Here is a 17656-nt window from a genome sequence, read left to right as displayed (position 1 = left end):
TTAAGAACTCGGATGTAGGATTATTGGTTTAAAGGGGAGGAATGGGTGTGTTTATATATCTTGAAATGCCTGTCTTGGTAATTAGCTTGGGCTGCATAACAGAATGTAATACAGTGTACTGCATGGCTTAAGCAACAGAAGTGTATGTCTCAGTGTTTTGAAGCTTGGGAGTCTGAGATAAAGGTGCCAGCATGGCTGGGTTCTGGTGAGGCCTTGCTGTCTTCCCACTTGTACAGGGTCATCTTCTTGCTCCGTCTTCCTGTGGCAGAGCACTGTCCTTGGGAGTCACCCAGCTCACTCTTCTGTGCCTCTGACCATCTCCCATAGTCTCCATCTTGAAACTCTGTCACACTGAGGGTTAGGGCTTCACTGGGAGAGGACACACACTTCAATACCTAGCATTTTCAAACGAGTTTTGTTTTCCGTTTATGTGGGTACAGTCCTGTGTGAGTGATGCAGGCTTCAGCATTACCACCACAGAGAATGGCCTGAAAAATAATCACACTCTGGCCTTGTTAGGGGGGCTGCTGCTGTCATGAAACACCATGACCAAAGCAACTTGGAGAGGAAAGGCTTTACTTCAGCTAACACTTCCAGGGAATGGTCCATCACTGAATGGAATCAGGACAGGAACCTGGAGGCAGGAGCTGATGCAGAGACCATGGAGGGGTGCTGTTCACTGGCTTCCTCCCCCAAGGCTTCCTCAGCCTGCTTTCTTACAGGGATGGTACCATCGACAATGGGCAGGGCCCTCCCTCATTAATCACTAATTGAGAAAATGCTATACAGGTTTGCCCATAGCCAGATAGTATGGAGGCATTTTCTCAGTTGGGGTTCCCTTCTTCCAGATGACTCTAGCCTGTGTAAAGTTGACATAAAATTAGCCATTATATACTCTGTAAATGATACCCGTTTTGGTTCTTAAACTTTTTTGGTTCTCATTGTTTAGTATAAAAACATTTGCAAGCTGGATGGTGGTGGCTCACGCCTTTAATCCCATCACTTGGGATATAGAGGCAGGTGGATCTCTGTGAGTTCAAAGCCACAGAGTGTGTTCTAGGACAGGCTTCAAAGCTACACAGAGAAAACCTGGCTTTAAAAACCAAACCAAACAAACCAACCCAAAAAAAAACATTTGCATAACTTCTTTGAGCCTGTTTACTTTTGTTGTTGTTGTTTAGAGACAGGGCCTCATGTGGCCTAGGCTGGTCTCCAACACTGTATCTTCCTGTCTCTAGAGTGTTAATACAGGCCATGTGCCACTAGCCTGGCCTTCTCTTACGTTGTTATGGACTTTAAATTATACACATCCTAGTCTTCCATTTGTAATAGTGTACTTAGTACTTTTTATGTTAGAATCATAAATTTTAATTTTGTTGATAAGTTTTAATGTTTTTGTGGTTGATTGCCTCTGAGACAAAAAAAGAAACAAATCACCTTAATCATAGTGGGGATTGGAAAAGCCCCTTTCCATTTTGAAATGGTGTCAGATTCTAAGAGTTCTTGTGAAAACAACACAGCTTCCGTGCACTTGCACTGGTTTTCCTTATTACTCATTTACTAACTAGCACATTATATTTGCCATACTCTTAAGTCAACATGGACCCTGATACAGTTCAGATCTGGAGTGTCCTCTACATGCCTTATGTTGTGGGCTTCGTTCTTAGTTTGGTGCTCTTTCAAAGTGTTGGGAAATTTTAAGAGGTGGGGCAGAGTGGCCTTTAGGACATTGGGGTCATGCTGACGGAGGAAATTATGGGACCCAGCCTCCCACTTCCCTTTCTGCCTCCTGGCTACCGAAGAATGGCCTTCCTTTGCCCTGCACCTTTACCAAGATGGACTGCTCTGTCACAGACCCCAAAGCAATGAGGTCAGCCAACCATGGAGCAAACCTCCAAAGTTTGAACCCAAATAAATCTTTCCTTATTTTAAGTTGACTGATTCCCCAACATTTGTTACAGTATCAGAAAATCAGTACTGATCATTTTTAGTAATTACAGTCTGTCCATTGTTCTTATTTCTTTAGATTTCACCTCATATCCCTTTTTTCTCTTGCCATCCCAATTATCATGTCATGCATGTCTGTTTAGACTATTTATTATTGTTATGATTATTTCCTTGGGTTTTTTCTTTTTTCTTTTCTTTTTTTTTTTTTGAGACAAGATTTCACTGTGTAGTCTTGGCTGGCCTGATGACAAATATCAGCACATGGACTTTGAAATTTAAATTGTTCATGAGTTTTGTGACTTGTGTGGCATGAGGAGCAAGCTCTTAGGGAGGTACGATCAGTTGGACTCATAACATGTAGAGATCTGCCTGCCGTATGTGTTAACACATAGCTCTCTACCAGCTCTCCTGTGGGATCTTGTTTCTTGTATGAACCATTTGAGCTGGCATGTGTTCCTAGGTGCACTCACAACAAACAGGCTATTCTTTCCTAGCTTGTGCAAGTGTACTGTTTATGGTGGTATTTGAAATAATTTGTTCATAAAGCAACTGTGATATGTCATAGTGAGAATATGTGTCTTAGGGTTTCAGTTGTTCTGAAGAGACATCCTGACCAGGGCAACACTTATAAAGGAAAAACACTTAATTGGGGTGGCTTACATTTTCAGAGCTTTAGTCCATTATCATCATGGTGCGACCTTGGTGGCTGGCAGGTAGACATGGTGCTGGAGAAGCAGTTGAGAGTCCCACATCTTGGTCTGTAGGCAACAGGATGTGGTCTGTCTGACTGGGTGTAGCTTGAGCAAAAGAGACCTCAAAGTCCATCCACACAGTGACACACTTCCTCCAGCAAGGCTACACCTCTTCTAACAACTCCCCCTTTGGGGGGGGGGCATTTTCTTTCAAACCTTCACAGTATATAAAATGCTTTGGGGTAGGAATGTGGCCCAGTTGATAAAGAGAGTGCTTAGGATATGTAAAGCGTAAGCTAGCTGTGGTGGTATAAACTTGTAATTGTAGTACTCAAGAGGATTAAGTTCGAGGTCATCCTTGGCCCATATAGCAAGCTTGAGACTAGCTTGGGCTGTAGGAGAGCCTGTCTTAGAAAAAAAAAGTCTTTGGGGTCAGAGAGATGGTTGTGCATAAAGACATTTGCCCCCAGGTCTGATGACCTGAGTTCAGACATCAGGAACCACATGGTGGAAGGAAAGAACCAACTCCTGAAAGTTGTTCTCTGACTTGCACACATATACTCACAATAGATGAATAAAAAATAAAGAAGCATTTTGTTTTTTCCAAAAATCAGCTCTGGAGCACATAACAGTGGGTGTAGAATGAACACCCTAGGAGATGTTGACTTAAGTGCTGTTGAGTGACAGAAGATTCCTGGCATTGTATTAACAGGGGTGGGGGGTGGAGGGTGGGGAGTGGGGGTGTACTAGGCACTTGGGAGCTCCCCCCTTTGGCAGCTGTGATAGATCACAGTGGACAAAGGGACAGAAATCTGTTGAGAGGTTTGGTAAGTCAGTGGTTAATCCAAGTTGTCTTTCACGGTAGTTAAAAGTAGTCTGGGGCACATACTGCTTTTATGTTAGAACAGTTTTGGTTTAATGTGTTCTCAGCTTCTCATGTCACTGCACCCTGATAAAGTCTGAGTTAATCCTGACATCGGGGTATATAGGTGTCTAATGGGCATGAATCAGGTGGTGGATTGTTGATGTATAAGGACTTTTGACAACTTGACAGACTTGGAGAAGGGGAAATAGGTAGGGATTTTTAGTCGGGTGATTTGAAGCTTACAATGCCAGCCTGCAGAGGTGAGCAGTGACTGGAAATAAAGGAGGCACATAAAATGCAGGCAAGGGTGCCAGGATTTCATGGTGCCTTTAGTTACTTTGTGGGTCCAAGTGAGGAGCCAGGGCTTTTTTATCAAAAGCCTGTTACTATTCATTTTTACGTGGTGGGAGAAGCAAACCAATCAAACGCACATTATATTGTAAGGGCAGTAAGACCATTTGTGATAGAGGAGCCTTCCAGAAGCTCTCTCTGCCTTCTACCCTGGCCCCTGGAGATTAGGCTTCAAACATAGGAATTTTTTAGGTCCGTTGAGAAAATGTTCTTAAGGAGAATGTAAGGATTCTTTTTAAAAATTTACAGATAAGAGCTGGTTAAGTGGCTAAAAGAGTATACTGCTCTCCCAGAGGACCTGGGTTCAGTTTCCTGTGTCCACACGACAGCTCACAGTCATCTGTAACTCTGGTGCCAGGTGCTTACATGGGCAGCATCTACACACACGGACCACAGACATACATGCAGGCTAACCACCAATACACATAAAATGATAAATTTCTCCAGCACTGAGCACTTACCAAGTGTAGGATAACTGCTGTTACCATTCAAAGATTGACTAAAGGGGTCCTTTAAAATGTATACTTTTCACAGAATGATGATTTGTGGTTGGCTATGTCTGTCAGCTCACATAGATAACTCAGTAGTGCCCAGTCTGGCAATATGAACACGACATAGGGCTGGAGGTATCTTTTTTGCCATTTCTCAACCATTGGCTGACTTGATTTTTATTCTAAGTTTATGTAAATGACCTGCCAATTCTTAAGTGATGAGCTCATTGCGTTTTAACATCCACTGTCTTGTAGCTACCTTCCCTCCCCCCCCCCATGACCCTTCCATCCATTCCCTTTTCTACCTTTGATAAAATAGTCACTTAAAAAATGACTGTTAAGACATTTAAAAGCAGACACTTGGGAATTTCATCCTTTGAAATGTGTCATGGTTGTGTTTTGAAAGTTAATCGGGGTCTCTGACTCTTCCTATCTCAAAGGCTTAGGGATTCTTGGTTGAGCATCATTATATTGGGGAGTTTAGTATTGTGTATCACACACATTTAATAAATCTGAAGATTTAATAACCACTAATGAATTACAAGAGCTTGCAGTCACTGAAACCTGAAGAGGTATTAGGGGATTGATTTATATCACTTCCATTATTGTGCAAAGTCATTTCCATGCTATTTACTTTATATTTGTTGTTCAGAATGGAAATGCTTGAGACAACAGGGGTTGTCTTCTTCTTTCCTGTAATCAGAGCTTTCTACATTTGTCTGCAGCGCTGATGGATGCCCATCCAGGGTTGTGTCCCTCAGGCATTCCAGTTAGAAGCATCTGGTTTCTGTCTACTCTGGTAGCCTAACTCTTGCTTTTGCACACTTAAAGAAAAGTGTGTGCATATAATGTTCTGCATGTCAGTTCTTCCATTACTAAGGGACTGTTTGGCTTTTAAAAATTGTGAGCCAATCTAAAAGAAAATATGCCCAGAGGAATGTATGGTTTAGTGTAAATTCTGCAAGAGAGTTAACCCCTTGCTTAGCTGTTTGAAGCAACACCTGTGTTTTTATACAAGCCCTCTTGTGGTTTCAGTACAGTGACATTGTTTACAGATAGATTGATCCTTTATCTTCAACAGAATGTAGCCCTAAAATTGTATATGGATGCTTTTCCACATAATTCCATGCAATACATATCTTTTGTTTTGTTTTGTTGCAAGACAGGGTTTCTCTGTGTGTCCCCGATTGTCCTGGAACTCTCTCTGTAGACCAGGCTGGCCTGGAACTCAAGAGATCCACCTGCCTCTACCTTTAGAGTGCTGAGATTTAAAGGCATGCACTACCAACACCTGGCTTGTAAAACATATCTTTTTTTTTTTTTCAGTATGTCAAAGAGGTTTCTATTGTAGGTTAACTATGCAACTGTGTTGACATTATCCACAAGTCCAATACTGGCAATACAAACATATTTTCAAAACACGGTTTTAGTCATTCAAATAGAATTCTAAAATAAAAATTCTTAATAACTGAAATGTGTCAGAGTTTCATATACTGCATTTTATTCTTAATTGTCTAATATCTAAATCTGTCTTAGTATTTCTATGTAAATCTATGACTACTTTTCTCTGAGATTTTCTGATGAGCACTGGTAAACTAATTACTTTCACAATCTTAGATATTTCATAGCTAAAGACACATCTGCATGTTTTCAAGATTACAGGTTATAACTTTAAAATCCTCTCATATTATTTGTAGGCATTCTTTTTGTAATCAATACTGTGAAGGTGAATAACAAATGAGCTTTTACTGTACCATTGTGGAGGTGACTTATTTCAGAATCAATTTTCAGAGGAATTTACATTGTTATCAGTAGGCCTTGACAACATCAACTCATTCCTAGAAGTTCTCTAGAGTAGTCTCATAAGGTGCAATGAAGCACATATCTAACACAAGTGTGAACATCTCCATACTTTCTAGTATCAATTTTCTTCAGTGCAGCAATTTGGGAGAAACTATTAATGAGGTCCATTCATATTATATAATATATTTTTCCTGAAAAGATGTAGAATGCATATGCATCTACTCACTCAAAATGCGATTGAAAACAGTACCAAGAATGGATACCACCAAAGTACATTTTGTTAAATCAATAAGTTCTACTTGGGTTACCTTAAGGAATAAGGAAACAAATTGGTTACAGGAGCAAATCAAGACTTAAAATAAAATTCTAACATTCATGAGAAAGAACTTATAAACCCTACACACGCAGAATGCACTACACACCTAGAGATATATCTATAGGTTGTAGGGCATCCGTTCTTGGAGACTTAGTTCATCACTACCTCCTATAAGTAGCATGGTTGGTCTACATTTCTTCAGGTTTTGAACTTCCTGAAATGAGTTAGGTGATTATTGCCTTATTAGTCACCTTCAATTCAGGATGGAAGGTTTCAGTCTTCAGGGAACTGATCGAACACAGCACAGTGAGGAGGCTTCTTCATTTTTCATTCTTATGCAATTTTTGAAGTTGAGAAAGTAAAGTGTTTGAATGAAAATTGTCATACATTGTCAACATTTTTCAGAATTTTTCCTCAGTATAAACTCTCAATGTTTTATAAGAGTTGTAAATTATTAGAGTCTTTCACAAATACCTCATGATCATAATGTTTATCTTATATGCAAATAGTGGTCTCTAAGAACAGAATATCTGAAAAATTATATGCCACATTATTTACTCTGGAAATTTTTCTCTCCAGTATGAAGTTTTTCAAGTATTCTTAGAAGTAAAGAGTCTAATATGATTTGCCACATTAACTACACTCACTATTTTCTCTCTGGTATGAGTTCTCTAATGTTGTCTAAGACTTGAATCGTGTGTAAAGGATTTCTTGTGTGTAAAGGATTTCTCGTATTTACTACATTTCTAAGGTTTCTGTCTTATGAGTGAACTGATGTTTTTTAAGATTATGTCTCCTTTTAAAGGCTTTCTCACAACTACTGCACTTGAAAGGTCGTTGTTGTGTATGAACTATCTGATGCTTTTTAAGAACTGAGAAATATGGAAAAGATTCCTCACATTCACTACATTTGTAAGGCTTTTCCCCTCTATGAATTTTTTCATGAATTCCAAGAGTTTGTACATGCGCAAAACACTTCTCACATTCACAGCATTTGTAACGTTTCTCTCCTGTATGCTTGGGTTGATGCTGTACAAGACTAGAATACTGTGCAAAAGTTTTCTCGCATTTATTACATTTGTAAGGTTTCTCACCTGTATGAGTTCTCTGATGTATTTTAAGACAATTGGCATGTCTGAAGCAATCTTCACATTCATTACATTTGAATGGTTTCTCTCCTTTATGAATTCTCTCATGTAGTCTCAGACCTGAGACATATGTAAAGCATTTCTCACAATCAGTACATTTGAAAGGTTTCTCTCCTGTATGAACTCTCTGATGCACTATAAGTCGATCAGCACGCGTAAAGCATTTCTCACAATAATTACATTTGAAAGATTTGTTACTTATATGAATTTTCTTATGTGTCACAAGTTGATCATTATCAATAAAGCATTTTTCACATTGATTACATTTGTAAGATGCCTCTTTACTATGGGTTTTATTACGGGTTTTAGCCTGATATATCAGATAAAAGCACTTTCCATTGGCCATTTTGCCAATCTCATTAAATTTGTCAGACTTCTCTTGGTTATACACAGGTCGTAGATGCTATGCTTTGATCCTCAATTCAAGATGTTCATATTTCCCCAATATATGATATTTCCCTGGGGCATATTCACTGAAGATACAGCCATTCTCTCTGATAACTATTCTCAAGTTTCTGTTGCAAGAACAAAGATCAGAATTCTTGTTATTTCACATCAAGGTATCAAAACAAACCCAATATTTAGGAGTTGGAATGTGGCTCAGTTGTTAATATGCTTGTCTGGCATAGTTCATGAAACCCCGAGTTTGATCCTGGGCAATGAATAAGTCAAGTATGGTAGTGCACAGATATAATCCCAGCACCTTAGCACCAGGTCATCTTGCGACACTGCTGGAAGAAATAGCAGTAGTCCCGTATGGCTCCTTCCTCCTCTGGCAACCACAGAAAAGCTTCCAGCTCACACACAGAATCCCGGCACTTGCTGGAGGTCAAGGGTGCTGGTAGCTCCCGTAAAACATATCTTTAACCTGTGAAATAATTGACTTGAAAGTATTTTGTTAACTTAGATATAAAAAAAGCTTCACAGATAAATGCCAACCAACATGCCATATATATTGCGAAAGCTCTGCCGATTTTATAGAGCCACTATAGCACCCAAGATGTGAGACATTTGCTTATTTTCATGCACCCCCATAAAGGCTCTAAAATAAAAAAGTTTTCATAAAAGGAAAAAAATATTTTTTCTAAATTTATCAATCAAATAAAGAGAAAAGAATGTAATTTTTCATATTTCCCTGTTTCTGAGACCCGCCTGCTTTTGGGGTGGTGGTGCTACCGCCTACACCCTAGCTCCTCCTCCTGCCCCACCTCTCATACGTGCCATTCATAAAATATAGTTGAAATCTACATTTAAGCTTTATGTAGGAAAAAGAGATATTAGTTGGGATATTAATAATGGTGAGAAATGAAGGTGTGAATTACACTGTACTTAGAATTTTGCTGTTGGATCGCTACATCTCCCCCCTCCTCCAACATAAACCTTCACAAGAGCAGGTCTCTGATGTGTTCTTGGGTGTCTGTAGCTCTCTTTGGTAGTGCAGTATTGATTACATCTGGTGAATGTCTAGCCTTTCTGTTGTATGGAACTCGAGAAGAGCAGCGATTGTGTTTGCTCTGCTCACCACACCATCTAGCACCCAGTAGGTGCACAAATATATTACCTGTCATGATGTGCACAAACTCTTGGAGCACTGTTAGAAATCTGGGTGGTTGGGCTAGCAAGATGGCTCAGTGGTTAAAGGAGCTTGCTGCCAAGCCTGATAACCTTGAGTTCAATCCCTGGACCCACACTGTATAAGGAGAGAACTAACTCTTGCAGGTTGTTCTCTGACCTCCACACCTGCTCTGTGATACTCGTGTCCTTCCTCTCCAACAAATAATAAATGGATGCTTAAGAAATGTGGGCAGTTAACCATAGGTCACATATATGGGCAAATAATTATACTATTTATGAAGAGAAGTTGTATGTATATGGAGAAAGGAAGCTGATAGGATATAGAAAGCTGGGAGATCCCCAAAGCGCCTCCCTGAAATTGTATAAGCAGGGAACAATTGCTGGAGTAAGAGGAGATAAGCTTCGGAGAGGTGCCTACAGGTTCGTCTAGAAGTGTGGTGAGTTTTCACTTGCACTGGGTTCACTGGTGCTGTTAGGGATGACTGCCTTGGAGTCTTCTGCTAGTCATTCCAGTGAACTCAAGTTCACCAAGCAAGACTCTGGGAACGATTTCTTTGTCCTGTCCTTTTAGTTTGGATGAAGAGACACTTGTGCACTTTTCCCAGGAAAATTCATGCAATAATACATAGCTCAGGAAGCAAAATTATTAAAGAAAAAATACATAATTGTTAAGTCCCATACATTTGACATAAGAAGGAGAAAAATATTCTAAGTAAATTGTTACAAAACATTGGCAGCGATTATTTCTGGGTCATGGGATTGTGTCTGGTTTTAAATTTCTTCATTTCCTAATTATTGTAATCTGTAGATTATAATATTTTACTTGTTAGCAACTCCTCTCGCTCCAGTGGCAGTGTCTTATATAGCCACCTCAACAACCAAAACACAAAAATAAAACTACAACCAAAAAAAAAAAAAAAATACAACTCCAAACCTGAACCTACTTGAAATACTATTTACTAAATGTTAATTTGAGACTGGCTTTTCCAGCAACCTTGATGTGATTGTCATGTGACATGGATTTGTTGCTGAAATAACCTGCCAGACTGAAAACTCTAGAGAAACTGATTTTCCCTTCTTCACTGTTCTTAAAAGTATGTTTTAAGAAAGTCCATGGGATAGAAAATGTAAGTAACATCCAGGAATAACAGCCTGTCCTTACACTTTCTTAAAAGAAGAAAGTAATTCATGCTATCCCTTGATAGAGAAATGCCTAGGTTAGGTGCAAAATCATTGAAAGGTTCTGTGGTTCGTATAACCGGTCCATCTGTACTTGTCTTGCCTGCTTCTCTAGGATAATTAAACAGTGATGGATTAGGACTAGGCTGCGGCAGAGATTGGGGGAAAAAAATCTCCCAGCATCCCTTCCTGCGGAAGCAGCCGCCAGAGCAGTGAGTGTAGCTGCCACTGTAGCTGACAGGTCTTAAATTCACCCTGCAGTGCTCTGGGGGCTGTCAGATGCCTTGGTCACTTCTTTGCCAGGGTCTGGTAACTGAGAGTCTCTTTGCAGATCAGGGAATGAAGCAGAAGTTGCAGATTTCTGTTGCGTTTTATATTGAGGAATGGCTCTTCTTTTAGTTGGCTGTTAAAAAAGGTCTGACAGAAGAGAGGGAAAGACAGCTTCATAGTGGGACCGTGTTCTTTCCTTGGAAGTTACAGCTGCCGTGAGCCCGTGAGTATGTTGTGTTCATTTAGTGGTTCCAGGGGACATGATTGCAAGGTTCTCTTTAAGTCTGGGAGGATTTATTTAAGGAAAGCTTTGGGGAAAAATGAAAGAGTTCAGTTTCACTAGAGACCTGCAGGTTTTGTCAGATGACATTGTCCTCTTAGTAGCTTCCTGTCTAGCTTGCCAGGGCTTCCCACACCCCCTCCCTTTTTTAAATCTTCCTGAGGGTGAGTGCAGTAATTGTGGAAAGCAGCATGTCTGTCCATGCTGCCTGCCTGCGCTGCAGAGGTTGTGGTCTTTCTCCGTGCCATGGCTGGCTGACTGATGCTGCAAGGTGTGCCCCAGAGCTCCCCAAGACTCCCACAGCAGAACAATGGCAGCAGGAGGAGGCTCATTTGTGTTTTCTGCATTTGTTTTAGGCCCTCTGCTGCCTTCTTCCCAGCATTTTGTTTTGTCTTCTTATGGTAATTAAGACCTTAAAGATGAGTAAAGTGATGTTCATTCAGAAGTAGTCTGGGTCAGGTACCCTGGAAATTCACCTTCTACTGGGTGGTGTTGGCTTAAGCCAGTCTCTGTAGCAGATCATAGTGAATGTGAACCACCAGAAAGTGAGCTCTGCTTCCTGACCTTTTTAAGTTGTGCATTGGAATCACTGCTGATTTGTGGTGTGTGTGTGTGTGTGTGTGTGTGTGTGTGTGTGTGTGTGTGTGTGTGTGAGAGAGAGAGAGAGAGAGAGAGAGAGAGAGAGAGATGCAGATTCTGAACTCAGAACATCTGTCCATCTGTCCTGAGTCATTGTGTCCCACTTTTCCCCTCTGGAATTTACCAGAGGCTACAACTTTTTTTTTTTTTTTTAATTTTTATTTATTTATTTATTTTTCTGTATTGGCGAATGCATCTGGAGCATTTTTGGTTGGTTTCAGATTCCTCCTGTGACCCTCCCTCCCTGTTCTAGTTGGTTTTTGTGAACTGATTCTATGAGGTGGCTATGATCTTCCTATCTCTTACAACCACATTAAAGTGACTTTTAGAAGTGGCTGGTAGTCATAATAGTTTAAAACACTGGTCCCGGTTGTCTTTGTACGCATATTATGCTTGACTTAGGCTGAAATAATAGGAGTTTTTTTTTTTTTTTTTTTTTTTTTTTTGTGCCATTATTTGGTTGGTTTCCTGCAGAGTAAAAATAAATGGTTTTTTAAAAAAGAAAAAAATCCCTGCCACCCAGAGATCAAACATGTGCTGTTTTTATTTTTAAACATTTTGTCATACGTAAGTGTAGCAACTTGAATTTAATTGGGAAGGGTTGCTAAATTTAGGACACTCTGCCTTTAAGCTTGCAAAGAATATTTAATCATTCATTCATTCATTCATTCATTCATTCATTCATTCACAAATGTTCACATTTGTTGCAAAGCTTTTTCCAAGCTCTGCGGATATGATGCTGAAGAAAATATTGTATGTAGACTTCTGGAGCAGATATTTTTAGTAGGTAAAGGAGGCTGTTAAAACCTAATTAGCAAGTTATTGTATTAGAGCTGTGGTGAGCTTTTCAGCTGTACAGCTACAGACTACTTTGTGAGCAGCCCTATATGGGACACATCAATGCTTGTAACTAGTGCTGCCCCAGATCTTCAGGCACGGAGCCTTTGAGTCCTTAGCTGGAGAGAGATGTTAGAAATATGCTCATTAGTTCAGCAAGCATGCAATAAACCCTGTGCGTATAGGGCTTAGATTAGAAGAACTGGTTTCTGTTTGGTTGGCCCCACTGGGGAAGGGAGGGAAATTGGTTATTATGTCACTCTGTGCCATCATTTTCCTATCTTAGGGGAGGAGACAGAACTGGACTCTTTCTCAAAGGTTTTCTGGGCCAGGCCCAATGCTTTTGTTCAGTCTCCGTCCCCTTCTCCTCTTCCTCCTCCTCTTCCTCCTTCCTCCCCTCCTCCACTTTCTCCTCCTTCTCACATCTTCCTCCTCTTTTCTCTTTAAATTTATAGCAACTGTCCTGTCAGTGGTTTCCCAGATGAGGAAAATGCCTGGGGTCGCTCAGAGTGCTGGCGGTCATGGCACCACTAATAAGCTGGCAGACCTGTGCTCCTCCGGGTGACTGCATTGTGTATCCCAGTTGGAGGTTAATTGCGGGGAGCTTCCCCCGATTTCTTCTAGCGTACTTGTGGATATAATACATCATGAAAAATAAGAAGTAGTCATTTCTGTTGGCCCCGAGCCCAGATCTCCCTATCATTTGCAGTTGCTTCCCTCCTGCTGACATATGCTTGCGTCCTCTGTTCCTTTTAGAAAGGAGATGACTGTGCATGGACAGACTGAACTCAGTGGTGGGCCAGTGAAAGACATGGGCAAGGTTCATCCGAGAACCATGGGCAAGGTTCATCCGAGAAGAGGAATGCTAGTGGGAAGGAAGCAGCAACTTTTCTTGCACTTTATGTTCAGATTGCTGTCCATCAAGTCCAGATAGCAGACTTTTCAACAGAGACATTCAGCGCATTTCCCTTGACCTGCCGCAGTTTCTAGATGGCCACGCTGCTTCTTGGTGGGAACTGTGACAAAGAACTTGTGAGCCCATGGGATCTGTTAACACCATGTTCCCCACACCAGACCTGTTTGTGTTCCAGCTTCATCTCATACCTTAAAGCCTTCAGCTTGGGCTGAGCCCGGGCGGTTCCCTTGCAGGTGGACAGTTCTTATGTTACATGTAACCGGTTGTGCTTTCAGAGTTCCATCTAGCCTGGCTCTTCTAAAGCTTGTTTGAGTCTTGACGGCTGTGTCCATTTGGAATTGCCTATCCTGTGACTGTCCCTACACATGTGTGCCACACATGTAGCCCACACATGTGACTGTACTCTGCACTGAAGATGTCAACACGCCGGGCAGGACAGGCCTGTGGGTGATGGAGACCTTTCCCCAGATTAACCTGCGCATTAACCAAAATGCCCCGTGGCCTTGGTGAGAGTGAGGAGAGGCAGCGCTGTTTGTTGTAATGGAGTCTTAGTGCTTAGCATGTGGATTTGATGTGAATTTCATGCATGGTTTCCTCTTCTTTTGCTGGTTCACTAGTCCACAGGTGTGGGCAGTCCTTAGTGACCGTTCAGCTGGGATGAACGGATTTCTTTGGTGATTATTTTAGATTAGTGGGTTATAGAATGCTTTATTTGAAAGCAGTACAGGTCACTGTAGTTTAGAAAGAGAAGAGCATGGGACTAAGACTTGAATTTCATTTGTGGTTGGGGCTGTGGGCATTATCTTCTTAGAGAGAAGGCAGAATTTGAGCCTTTCAGTTTTTCACAAACTAGGACGTAACATAAAACATTTACCTGCTATTCACCTCCTTAAGAGCTTGGTTCTCCTTCCTTCCTCCCCTCTCTCTTCCCTCCCTCCCTTCCTCCCCTCTCTCCCTCCCTTCCCTCCCTTCCTTTCTTCCACCTTTCCTTCTTCCCTTCCCTCCTTCCCTTCCTCCTTCCTTCCCTACCCTCTCTCCCTCTCTTCCCTCCCTCCCTCCCTCCCTCCCTCCCTCCCTCCCTCCCTCCCTCTCTCTGCAATAGAATCCCATATGGCAGCCATTCCATAGTCTGGATAATATAGCAGTCAGCTAGGAGAAGTTGGAAGTGTGGGAGAAGAGTCAATCCTGGTGCTTAATTTCTTGAGAATGTATAGGCCTCTCCTTCCATGTAATCCGCCCACCAGCGTCTACGCACTGGTACAGTCCCATGTATTCATACCTCACCCACTGCTCACCACAGCTGAAACAGCAGGCTGACGCTCGGTCAGTGAGCACAGACACAAGCTAGTCTGAGGAAATGGCTTTTGGGTGGCAGTTACTTCCTTCTTCCCTCCTGGATTATGAGGTGAAGGAAAGGAAAACTTGTTTTTGCAACGATTGTTTAAAGACATCTTGCTATTCTTTATTTCGACTTTGATTTTTTTTTTTAAGTGAACAGCTACTTCCCAGTCATTGTCACTCTGAAAACCTGTATTTGCTGTGCACCCTGCAAGTCATCTGCTTCCCTGCTGGGAGGGGCATGATAACTGGCCAAACACTGCTTTTAGCCGCCTCTGCCCCAGGATTGCTGGAAACATTAGGTGTAACTGCTGAGTGGCAGGAATCCTTCCCTGGTCTGTGTACTGGGAAGCTCTGGTCTGGCTCTCCTTGCCTTAAGTGGCATAATAACATCACCACTGCTTACAACGCCTTACAGTTATTTATGTGCCATCTCAGTTCAAAGGTGATTTTACAAATGGAGTGCATCTCATTGTGGGAGTGTCCTGGTGAGGGGACTGAGCCCGGAATTGTTCTTTCCTGCCTCCAAAACTGCTGACACACTTGGGGTAGCACTCCAGCTCTGCCTTGTGCCCCAGCACACTGCCTCCTCTGTCACTGTAGTTAGTATTCGGGTGAGAAAGGACGAGGCAGAGGCGAAGTCACTGCAGGGAGTGAGTCCTCCAGTAGAGACAGGGACCCTCCCCCCCCCCCCCCGCCTGGCTCCAGTTTACCTTTCAGCTTTCAGTTAAAAGAGACGAGCAGTTGGACCCAGGAAGATCAACCAGCAGCTGCACACATTTTCTGCCAGTCTGCCAGTCTGTTGTCATTGGTTTCAAAGAACACAGGAAATTTGATTTGCTCTGCCCGAGGAAAGACAGTGGAAAGATCTAGGTGCCTGTTCTTGGGAGTTTTCTGTGTCTTTGGGCAAGGAAAACAGCACTCCTTGGGGACAGATTCGACAGATAACAGTCACCCTTCTGTCCCCTTAGTCAGGCTTGAAGCACTTTATACTTTAAATGGACATGACCTTTTATCCTTTCCAAAGGTCTCCTTGGCAGTAAAGCCCCCATTGCCACCAGGGACAGAAAACAAACCAACACGAGCCTGTCAGCCAGCGGAGCTGACCTGCAGGTTTCCAGTGCCCTCTCTTGGACGATTGTGGAGTGGGTGATGGCGGTGAGGGAGGGTCATGACCAACCATGTCAAGTGCAGACTGAAGCTCTGCAGCTGTACCTCCCTCCCTTGCCTCCCTCCTTCCAGGGAGAAGCTGCTCCTGCAGAAGTGTGGAAAGGGGCTCGTGGGCAGGGAGGGACTGTTCTCTGGCCTTCACACTGGCTCCCAGCCCTGCTCTCTCTCTCTCTCTCTCTCTCTCTCTCTCTCTCTCTCTCTCTCTCTCTCTGTGTGTGTGTGTGTGTGTGTGTGTGTGTGATGGGGGCCATGGCTGTGAGTGCACGTGGGTACCTGTGGAGCTAGGGAAGGGACATGGCTCTGGCTCTGATCCTGGGGCTTAGTGTTCTCTCTTGATATTGTTTGGCCAACAGGAACCCCACCCACATCATGAAGTTAATCCTAGTTTATCACTAAACTAGCCTGAAAAAAAAAAAAATCTTATTTTGTTGTATTTCAGGCATAGAGAAAAAAGTGAGTTATTGAGTAAAGAACTAATGAATATGTTTAATCTAGTTTTAATATTTTGTTTGTTTTATTATTCCCTCCATGATCTGTGTGTGGTGGCATATACCTGCCAGCTCAACCTTTGGGAGACTGAGGCAGGAGGATTGCAGGCTTGAAGCCAACCTGGGCTATATGAGACTCCTTCTCAAAAAGCAAACAAACCAAAGCGGTGGTTTGTGATTTATTAAAGCTTGCCTGAGGATTCAGAAAACCAAAGTCAGCCAGCAGCCAGAAGCTGGGAGGTGATGGTACACACCTTTAATCCTAGGATTCAGGATTAAGAGGTAGGCAGATCTCTGAGTTCAAGGCCACCTAGATCTATTGGAGAGTCAGTCAGTTTAAAAGAGAATTATAGTTCACACCTTTCATCCCAGCACTAGAGGGGTATAAAAGACAGGAGCAAGTAGTCAGTATGAGACATTAATTCTCCAGCCATGCTGAGGAGAGGTTACAGTCTGAGGCTTGGTGAGAGCTCATGGATAAGCCTATTCAGGTAGAGTTAAGAACTAGTGGCCAGATGCTTTACTTTTCTGATATTCAGCTTGAAGCTTGAATTCCAATCATCAGTCTCTGGGTCATTTATTTGTTTGTGTTACAAGTGGTGGCATTATATATTTTTTGAACTCAATTTCATAGTAGGGTGCTCTAGAAGGGCGTATGGGAATCTGTCAAGTAAACAATTTTTCCCCCTCAAGATATGGGTTCTCTGGGTGGCCCTGCCTGTCTTTGAACTCACTGTGTAGACCAGGTTGGCCTCGAACTCAGAGCTAGAGGAGTGCTGGGATTACAGGCATACAACAGATACCACTCCGTGGCTTGAACAAAGCTGTTTATGTGCTTTTGTTTTCCTCAGCTTTCTGCCTGTGCCTTGCCTGAACTTAAAAAAGATCAATGTCCTTGATAACTAGCCTTGAGTGCCTTCTCCTCCTGGCATTTGGCTTTTGGTTGAGTTTCCCATTGCTGTTCGTAGCACAGGACTATGCCTAGGTTGGTGGATAGACCAGGGGTGGCTGGTCTGCTCAGGGGATGGTGGTGCCACCCTGCAGCCGTTCCCTGGTTCTGTTATCCAGTCAGCATAATGCTAATTGAAGGTTCCCACTTGCAAAGCACAGGGCTAGGTGCTGTGACAGCGCCCTCCTTCAAGATGCTTGCTGTCCCAGGAAAAGACGGTTATTTAGGACTCATCTCGCTTTGCTCGTCCTAGATGCCCTGTCTCTATTAATACAACTTAAGTGTTGCCAGTTAACATTCTGCCATGCTCATCAGTTCACTTTTAAGTAATCCAACATTTCACTACTATGTTGCCAAGCCACATCTCTCAAAAATTATTTTATCTGTTATTGTCATGCATGT

The 17656-nt window shown here is 42.3% G+C and overlaps 1 protein-coding gene across 3 annotated transcripts in view; it reads left to right on the top strand.

Moving 5' to 3' along the window:
• Ttc39b (tetratricopeptide repeat domain 39B) overlaps positions 1 to 17656 on the top strand; it is a 99950-nt gene that overhangs the window by 21933 nt on the left and 60361 nt on the right. Inside the window, exon 1 of one of the 3 annotated variants that reach the window (XM_051188119.1) lies at positions 10681 to 10860. The exons of the other annotated variants lie outside the window; for them this stretch is intronic. The gene's annotated coding sequence lies outside the window, so the exon portion shown is untranslated. Of the gene's footprint in view, positions 1 to 10680; positions 10861 to 17656 lie in introns of those variants that run through there. 3 annotated transcript variants of the gene reach the window in all.

The sequence above is a fragment of the Phodopus roborovskii genome, unplaced genomic scaffold (genome assembly GCF_943737965.1).
Source record: "Phodopus roborovskii unplaced genomic scaffold, PHOROB, whole genome shotgun sequence".
Taxonomy (NCBI): Eukaryota; Metazoa; Chordata; class Mammalia; order Rodentia; family Cricetidae; genus Phodopus; species Phodopus roborovskii.
This window is presented reverse-complemented; position numbering and strand designations above follow the sequence as displayed.